Source organism: Acinonyx jubatus, chromosome D1, assembly GCF_027475565.1.
Source record: "Acinonyx jubatus isolate Ajub_Pintada_27869175 chromosome D1, VMU_Ajub_asm_v1.0, whole genome shotgun sequence".
Lineage (NCBI taxonomy): Eukaryota > Metazoa > Chordata > Mammalia > Carnivora > Felidae > Acinonyx > Acinonyx jubatus.
Genome location: NC_069390.1, coordinates 108359980 through 108370372, shown reverse-complemented (window position 1 = coordinate 108370372; position 10393 = coordinate 108359980). Strand labels below are relative to the sequence as shown.

The 10393-nt window shown below is 38.9% G+C and overlaps 1 pseudogene; it reads right to left on the bottom strand.

The window, feature by feature from the left end:
* Positions 1–1386: 1386 nt before the first annotated feature.
* Positions 1387–3496, bottom strand: LOC106984462 (zinc finger protein 131-like; annotated as a pseudogene).
* Positions 3497–10393: the final 6897 nt, after the last annotated feature.

Genomic DNA, 10393 nt, shown 5'->3' with positions numbered 1-10393 from the left:
ACCCCATGAAAATATCTTTCTTTCTTCTTTCTTTCTCTTTCTTTCTTTCTTTCTTTCTTTCTTTCTTTCTTTCTTTCTTTCTTTCTTTCTTTCTTTCTTTCTTTCTTTGGTTCTATTTTATTTCCCAAGTAATACTGGTTAAACGCACCTACTTTGAAGTCCACAGTTTAGCACTCTTATTTGTATGGTTTTAAAAGTTATAGCACAATATCTTTACATTAAGGATTGGAGAAAAAGATTCATTCAAAACAAAACCTGACATATACATATTTTTCTTTGTACTTTATTTTAAATATATTAATTTTTAAATGATGCTCCTCTTTTCTACATATGGTGGTAAAATACTAATGCAACTTTTTACCAAAAAAAGTTGAAGACAGATATAAAGGAATTTTCCCAATTGGAAATGGCCTTTCAGTTGCCATTAAATAAAATTTCTCAATCTAACTTACCAAGAAAAAGAATCAGTAGTTGCCACTATAAGCAAAAACATTAAGTACTAGAGTATCACCTACATTGCTCCTTAAAACACATACTTTGAAAGAATCAGAGATACTTTATAGAAGTTTAGTTGGTTTTGAAAAGATACATGGGTGTGCTTTTTTTATGTTTTTGAAATGTCACCACCTCTGTTTCTGTTGCTGAGATGACATCTGTGACTATCAGTATAGACAAGAAGTTTGTTCGAACTAAAGAAGGACAGGGATGTCTGGGTGGCTCAGTCGCTTAAGCATCTGACTTCCACACAGGTCACAATCTTGGGGTTCATGAGTTCATACCCCATGTCAGGCTCTGTGCTGACAGCTCAGAGCCTGGAGCCTGCTTCAGAGTCTGTCTCTCTCTCTTTCTGCTTTGTCCCCACTTGTACTCTCTCTCTCAAAAATAAATAAAACATTTAAAAAAAGTAAAGAGGGCCAGAAACCAACATCTAACTGCACAGTAACAATGTATTTTTCTTCATGCAGCCTTGTGTTTACTATATATTCAATTTTCTAACATGATTTATAATACATAAACTTGTCTTCTAATGATTTCAGGTTTGATTTTATAACATGGAAAACATCTGAGAAAGAACATGACCTGGGAAAGAGAGAAGGGAGAAACCGTTATCACGATGAAAATACATTCATACCCAGCTGTACCATAAGAATATAATCCATTGAAGTTTCCAGAAATAATACTTCTCAAAGCTTCCCATGCACTTATGGGAAAGATCCCTCCTGTGTGGCATTAAATGGGGGAGGGATCAGTTTGTTTTAATAGAAACAGTTCACAACAGAAAAGATTTTAACTTTGGTCCATTTGTTAGCTTAAGGACAGTCACATTGCCCATCATCAATTCAAAAACCCAACACATAAATTAAAAAAAAATATTCACTTGTTATTTCATTCTAAAACAGGCACAGGTACTCTGTTTTCATTCTCTGCCCTTTCAACTTGGGAATCGACTGTTGGTTTGGTCTCTAAACCATCAGCATCTTTGAAGGCTTCTCTGGCAGCCTCAACAGCATCTGCTTGGATGGGCTCTCTCTCCTCCTGGTTCATGATTTCAGGGGTCACTTGTTCCAAATTAGCTTCTAGAAGTTCAGTTTGTACTTATCCTGGCATCTGATTTACCCATTCAACATTCAGCTGCTCCACAGACACTTCAGTATGTTCTTCAGTCTGAATTTGACCTGGTTCTAGATAACCCACCTGGACCTGCCCTGGAAGTTCACTCATCTGTGAATCATGCACTTGGGTGTCCTGGAGCAGATCGGGATGGACCTGTTCCATAGTCACTTGTGCTGAATCCACACATTGAAAGCAATGGTAACATATTCCCCTTCCCAACTTGTTCTATAATAGTCATTAATCATGGGGTTCAGTTTGCATGCGTGTTTCTACTGAAATAACTTTGGTTACTAGACACTCTGAAATACTGTGAGTATTACCCAGATGCCTCCTTAATTCATTTCCTTGCATAAACCACAAGTCACATAGACTGCAATGGTGGGATTTATCTCCAGTGTGTATTACAAAATGATCTTTGAACTGGTCCCTGTTGTTAAACACATTGTTACGGATCTGACATTGTTAAAGCATTTTCTTCCCTTTTTGTGTCCCCACTCCAGTTTGGCACACAGTCAGGTGAGGATGCCATTTCTGGCAGATCGTTCATGACAATTTGGACATTCAGAAGGTGTTTCACCTGCATGTTTTCAGAGATGTTCTTTAAAATGTCCAAAGTGGTCACATTGTTTCTCATAGTATTGACACATGTGAAATTTTCCCCCAGTTCTTTGCTGCATACTGACTCCACCTTCTCTGAGGTGTTAACAGTTGAGTTGCTGTCTCCACATGCTCTCCCAGCGATACCTTTTATTGCATATTTCACACTCGAGGCTCTCAGTGGAGTGTGGTTTCAGTGTTCATTAAAATGGTAAAATGATTGTTGGGTCTGGATGGCTCAGTCGGTTAAGCATCCGACTTCAGTTCAGGTTATGATCTCACAGTTTGTGCGTTTGAGCCCCGCATCTGGCTCTGTGCTGACAGCTCAGAGCCTGGAGCCTGCTTCGTATTCTGTGTCTCCCTCTCTCTCTGTTTCCCCCCCTGCTCATGCCTTGTCTCTCTCTCTTTCCTTCAAAAATAAATAAAAACATTAAAACAAATTTTAAATGGTAAAATGGTTTAAATGAACCGTTACATTTCTCCCAAGGGATCGAGTCTTTCACATGTGACAGCTGAAATTCCAATTTCCATACCTTCTACTGGTTTCCTTGTGGGGTCAGATGTACAACCCTCTTCTTTAATCTGCTCTTTTCTATCACCCCAACGGTACTTTAATCATAATATCTGCCAACAGAGCTAGGGTGGAATCATCAGAAGAAGCTGTGCTCTGATGTACTTTATACACTGCTTGGCAGAAGCCACTTCCTCCAACATTTCAATGCCTTCATGTTCCACCTCGATTGTGCCTTCGGCAACCTCCAATTTCAATAGGTTCTGACTCTGCAGATGGCAATGACTCAGTGATAACATTTGAAGTTTCTGCAATCTCTCTCTCTCTCTTTCTCTCTCTCTCTCTCTTTTGCCTCACTTTTTCCTGTGGTATTTTCCTTTAGGTTTGCTTAGTTTTCTTTGTTCCTGACTTCAAAGGCTTTGATAGCTTCTAGTGTTTGTAGAAACTCTGCTGCTTTCTATATATCATTGGTCTCCTCTTCTCTTTGTATCATCAATTTTTCTGTATATGTGAACTCAATTAAATGATGGAGGCCATTTTACTAACAACTTTAACCTCCACTAAAGGTTCCTGAGTAAACTCCTGAAAGAATTTGTAGAAGAACTTACTGTAAGTAGCCAAAACGGCCTTGTGGGCCTTAAAATCATGTCTGTTGGCAATCAGGGTGATGTTAGTAAACTGATCTTTGTCTCATTGTTCATTCAATTGGCCCAGGATCATTTTTTGATGTTCTGGAAACTCCTGAAGGTGTTGCATCATCTCTTGCACCTCCATGGTCATCAGGTTGCTCTAGATCTTAATCTGCCCTCTCACCTCTAGGGCCCTCAGAGCTTCTTCCTTGCTCTCCCCTCTCTTGGCGAATCTAAATCTTACTGTTCCCTACCCCTAAACAGCTCCTTGCCCTCCATCACCTCCCAAGTGCCTGGGCCCTGCCTCTGCTGATCTGGCTGGGGCTGAAAATGTCTTTTAAAAATAACAGCCAAGTATTTTTTTCAGAGGTGAGATAATTAAATGCCAGCAAAATTACACTAAAAGTTGTTAAAGAAAGTTTTTTAAATGCAAAAATACATATATAACAAATGAACTTGGAATTATGGAATGAAAAGAATCAGAAATAGTAATCTATTGGTAAATATGTTTTCATCTATTTGTTATATTTACATGTATAATTCACTGAATTGTTAGCATCAAAAAACATGTAGAAATAAACTTTATGATAGCAATCATACAGAGAATGAGATCCAACATTAAATGGAAAAATATTTACAAACACAAATATATATATCTATATATCTATATATATATCTATATATATATATTCCAATTAGAGCCAAAATTCCAAAGGGAACCAGTTCCCATAATGGAACTTGCTTGCACCATGCAAACGCCCAATGCTGTGCTTCTGTGGATCCATACCTTGAATAGGCCTGCCTCCATCCCAGTGCTGTAGGGCCCCTCCTGAAGGGGACCACCAAGGGCAAAGATAGCTAAGCCTAACCCTCATGCCCCTGTGCACCTTGTGGATCTACCCTGGATAATATGCCCTTTGTCAGATCCCATCGAAGCAGCACTACAAGCCTGTCAGTGTGCAAGCAGCCCAGACAGGGCCACACGACTCCACAGTGATGCTGCCCCTGGGAGAGGGGAGGATAAGGTACACACCAGTCTGACTGTGGCTCCACTGATGGGCTGGGGGCAGACATTGGGTCTGACTGTGGCCCTGCCCACCAACACAAGTTTCTCCAGACAGCACAGGGGAAGTGCCCTGCAGTTTGGAGCTACCACAGGGACTACCCAAAATGATGAAATGGAAGAATTCTCCTCAAAAGAAACTCCAGGAAGTGGCAACAGCTAACGAATTGATCAAAAATGACTTAAGCAATATAACGGAACAAGAATTTAGAATTATAGTCATAAAATTAATCGCTGGACTTGAAAAATGCACACAGGACAGCAGAGAATCTATTGCTACAGAGATCAAGGGACTAAAAAATAGTCATGAGGAGCTAAAAAATGCTATAAATGAGGTGCAAAATAAACTGGAGGTGGCCATAGTACGGATTGAAGAGGAGAGGAGACAATAGATGAGTTAGAAGATAAAGTTATGGAAAAAGAGGAAGAAGAGAAAAAGAGATAAAAAAAAAATCCAGGTGTATGAGGGGAGAATTAGAGAACTCAGTGATGCAATCAAACTGAACAATATCCATATCATAGGAATTCCAGAAGAAGAAGAGAGAGAGAAAGGGGCTGAAGGTATACTTTAACAAATCATAGCTGAGAACTTCCTTGATCTGGGGAAGGAAACAGGCATTGAAATCCAAGAGGCACAGAGAACTCCCTTCAGATGTAACTTGAATCAATCTTCTGCATGACATATCATAGTGAAACTGGCAAAATATAAGGATAAAGAGAAAATTATGAAAGCAGCTAGGGATAAACATACTCTAACATATAAAGGGAGACCAATAAGACTAGTGACAGATCTATCTACTGAAACTTGGCAGGCCACAAAGGAATGGCAGGAAATCTTCAATGGGATGAACAGAAAAAATATGCAACTGAGAATTCTTTATCCAGCAAGTCTGTCATTTAGAATAGAAGGAGAGATAAAGGTCTTCCCAAACAAACAAAAACTGAAGGAATTCATCACCACTAAACCAGACCTATAAGAGATCCTAACGGGGAATCCGTGAGTGAAATATTGCAAGGACCACAAAGTACTAGAGATATCAGTACAAGCATGTAACCTACAGACATCACAATGACTTTAACCCCATATCTTTCTATAATAACACTGAATGTAATTGCACCAAATGCTCCAACCAAAACACATAGGGTATCTGAATGGATAAAAAAACAAGACCCATCTATTTGCTGTCTACAAGAGACTCATTTTAGACCTGAGGCCACCTTCAGATTGAAAGTGAGGGGATGGAGAACTATCTATCATGCTACTGGAGGTAAAAAGAAAGCTGGAGTAGCCACACTTGTATCAGACAAACTAGACTTTAAATTAAAGGCTTTAACAAGACATGAAGAAGGGCATTATATAATAATTACAGGGTGTATCCATCAGGAAGAGCTAACAATTACAAATGTCTATGTGCCGAATACAGGAGGCCCAAATATATAAAACAATCACAAACATAAGCAGCCTTATTGATAAGAATGTGGTAATTGCAGGGGACTTCAATACCCCACTAACAACAATGGAAAGATCACCTAGACACAGGATCAATAAAGAAACAAGGGCCCTGAATGATACATTGGATCAGATGGACTTGACAGATATATTTAGAACTCTGCATACCAAAGCAACAGAATATACTTTCTTCTTGAGTGCACATGGAACATTCTCCAAGATAGATCATATACTGGGTCACAAAACAGCTCTTCATAAGTACAAAAGAATTAAGATCATACCATGCACACTTTCAGATCACAATGCTATGAAGCTTGAAATCAACCACAGGAAAAAGACTGGAAAACCTCCAAAAGCATGGGGGTTAAAGAACACCCTACTAAAGAATGAATGGGTAAGCCAGGCAATTAGAGAAGAAATTAAGAAACATATGGAAACAAATGAAAATGAAAATACAACAATCCAAACGCTTTGGGATGCAGTGAAGGCAGTCCTGAGAGGAAAATACATTGTAATCCAGGCCTATCTCAAGAAACAAGAAAAATCCCAAATACAAAATCTAACAGCACACCTAAAGGAACTAGAAGCAGGACAGCAAAGACACCCAAACCCAGGAGAAGAAGAGAACTAATAAAGATCAGAAATAAACAATATAGAATCTAAAAAACCTGTAGAGCAGATCAGTGAACCCAAGAGTTGGTTTTTTGAAAAAATAAAATTGATAAACCAGGATTCTCAAAAAGAAAAGGAAGATGACCCAAATAGATCACATCATGAATGAAAATGGAATTATTACAACCAGTCTCTGAGCAATACAAGCAGTTATCAGTGAATACTGTGAAAAATTATATGCCAACAAACTGGACAACCTAGAAGAAATGGACAAATTCCTAAGCACGCACACACTTCCAAACTCAAACAGGAAGAAAGAGAAAATTAGAACAGACCCCAAATCAGCAAAGAAATGGAATCAGTTATCAAAAATCTCCCAACAAATAAGAGTCCAGGACCACATGGCTTCCCAGGGGAATTCTACCAGACATTTAAACCAGAGATAATACCTATCCTTCTCAAGCTATTCCAAAAAATAGATAGGGAAGGAAAACTTCCAGACTCATTCTATGAAGCCAGAATTACTTTGGTTCCTAAACCAGACAGAGACCCAGTAAAAAAAGAGAACTACAGGCCAATATCCCTGATGAATATGGATGCAAAAATTCTCAATAAGATACTAGCAAATCGAATTCAACAGCTTATAGAAAGAATTCTTCACCATGATCAAGTGGGATTCATTCCTGGGATGCAGGGCTGGTTCAATATTTGCAAATCAATCAATGTGATACATCACATAAATAAAAGAAAAGATAAGGACCATTGATCCTGTCAATTGATGCAGAAAAAGCATTTGACAAAACTCAGCATCCTTTCTAAATAAAAACCCTTGAGAAAGTCGGGATAGAAGGAACATACTTAAACGTCATAAAAGCCATTTATGAAAAGCCCACAGCCAATATCATCCTCATGGGGAAAAACTGAGAGCTTTCTCCCTGAGATCAGGAACACGACAGGGATGTCCACCCTCACCGCTGTTGTTTAACATAGTGTTGGAAGTGCTACCATTAGCAATCAGACAACAAAAGGAAATCAAAGGCATCAAAATTGGCAAAGATGAAGTCAAGCTTTCACTTTTTGCAGACACATGATATTATACATGGAAAATCTGATAGATTCCACCAAAAGTCTGCTAGAAGTGATACATGAATTCAGAAATGTTGCAGGATACAAAATCAATGTACAGAAATCAGTTGCATTCTTATACACTAATAATGAAGCAACAGAAAGACAAATAAAGAAACTGATCCCATTCACAATTGCACCAAGAAGCATAAAATACCTAGGAATAAATCTAACCAAAGATGTACAAGATCTGTATGCTTAAAAATATAGAAAGCTTATGAAGGAAATTGAAGAAGATGGAAAGAAATGGAAAAACATTCCGTGCTCATGGATTGGAAGAATAAACCTTGTTAAAATGTCAATACTACCCAAAGCTGTCTACACATTCAATGCAATCCCAATCAAAATTGCACCAGCATTCTTCTCAAAGCTAGAAAAAGCAATCCTAAAAATTGTATGGAATCACAAAAGGCCTGAATAGCCAAAGTAATTTTGAAGAAGACCAAAGCAGGAGGCATCACAATCCCAGACATCAGCCTCTGCTACAAAGCTGTCATCATCAAGACAGCATGGTATTGGCACAGAAACAGACACATAGACCAATGGAATGGAATAGAGACTCCAGAATTGGACCCATAAAAGTATGGCCAACTAATCTTTGACAAAGCAGGAAAGAATATCCAATGGAAAAAAGACAGTCTCTTTAACAAATGGTGCTGGGAGAACGGGACAGCAACATGCAGAAGGATGAAACTAGACCACTTTCTTACATCATTCACAAAAATAAACTCAAAACGGATAAAGGACCTGAATGTGAGACAGGAAACCATGAAAACCCTAGAGGATAAAGCAGGAAAAAACCTCTGTGACCTCAGCCATAGCAATTTGTTACTTGACACATCCCCAAAGGCAAGGGAATTAAAAGCAAAAATGAACCATTGGGACTTCATGAAGATAAAAAGCTTCTGCACAGCAAAGGAAACAATCAAAACTAAAAGGCAACCAATGGAATGGGATAAGATATTTGCAAATGACACATTGAACAAAGGGCTAGTATCCAAAATCTATAAAGCGCTCACCAAACTCCACACCCAAAAAATAAATAATCCAGTGAAGAAATGGGCAGAAAACATGATTAGACACTTCTCTAAAGAAGACATCCAGATGGCCAATAGGCACATGAAAAGATGCTCAGCGTTGCTCCTCATCAGAGAAATACAAATCAAAACCACACTCAGGTACCACCTCACGCCAGTCAGAGGGGCCAAAATGAACAAATCAGGAGACTATAGATGCTGGAGAGGATGTGGAGAAATGGGAACCCTCTTGCCCTGTTGGTGGGAAGGCAAACTGGTGCAGCTGCTCTGCAAAACAGTGTCGAGTTTCCTCAAAATATTAGAAATAGATCTCCCCTATGACCCAGCAATAGAACTGCTAGGAATTTCCCTAAGGGATGCAGGAATACTGATTCATTGGGGCACTTGTACCCCAATGCTTATAGCAGCACTTTCAACCATAGCCAAACTATGGAAAGAGCCTAAATGTCCATCAACTGATGAATGGATAAAGTACTTGTGGTTTATATACACAATGGAATACTACGTGGCAATGAAAAAGAATGAAATATGGCCTTTTGTAGCAATGTGGATGGAACTGGAGAGTGTGATGCTAAGTGAAATAAGTCATACAGAGAAAGACAGATACCATATGTTTTCACTCTTATGTGGATCCTGAGAAACTTAACGGAAGACCAAGGAGGAGGGGAAGGAGGGGGGAAAGTTACAGAGAGGGAAGGAGGCAAACCATAAGAGATTCTTAAAAACTGAGAATAAACTGAGGGTTGATGGGGGTGGGAGTGGGATAGAGAGGAAAGTGGGTGATGGGCATTGAGGAGAGCACCTGTTTTGATGAGCACTGTGTGTTGTGTGGAAACCAATTCGACAATAAATTTCATATTAAAAAAAATAAAAGGTAGAGATTGTTAGTTTGCAGAAACAAAGAAAACCCAGCTTAAATAATATACAGATAAATAGGTGGCACCTGGGTGGCTCAGTGTGTCAAGTGTTCGATTATTGATTTCTGCTCATGTCATGATCTCACAGTGTTGAGATGAAGCCTCAGGTCAGGCTCTGCTCTGAGAATGCAGCCTGCTTAGGATTCTTCACCCTCACTCCCACCCCCCCTCCCCCCAAAAAAGACAGAGATTGAGATGCCTGAGTGGCTCAGTTGGTTAAGTCTCTGACTTGGTCTCAGGTCATGATCTCACAGTTCATGGGTTCAGTCCCTATGTCAGGTTCTGTGCTGACAGTTCTGAACCTGGAGTTTGCTTCAGAGTCTGAGTCTCGCTTTCTCTCAGCCCTTCCCCTGCTCACTTTCTGTCTGTGTCTCTCTCTCTCAAAAATAAAAAAAAGAAACATTTTTAAAAAGATACAGATAAAAAAAGTTTGTAAAAGATACATTATGCAAATACTGATTATAAAACAGGCACAGTGGATATATTAAGTTCAGACCATGTAAACTTTAGAATAAGGCACATTACAAGAGATCGAGATGTTTTATAATGACAACAGTTTCAATTTATAAAAAATATAACCACATGAAACAGTATGAACTGAATTACAGGTTTAACAACATATGAAGAAAAACTATCAGAGAAAGTGGAAAGAAATATGGATAAGTTCATGATTATATTTGAAGACGGCAGTGATCCTTTTTAATAAATGATAGAACAAGTAGAAAGACAGCCAGTAGGAATATGGAAGACCTGAACAGGACAATCAGTATACTCAGCCTAAGTGACAGTTACATAGAATGCTATAGCAACAACTGCACTGCATAGTCCTTTCAGATCC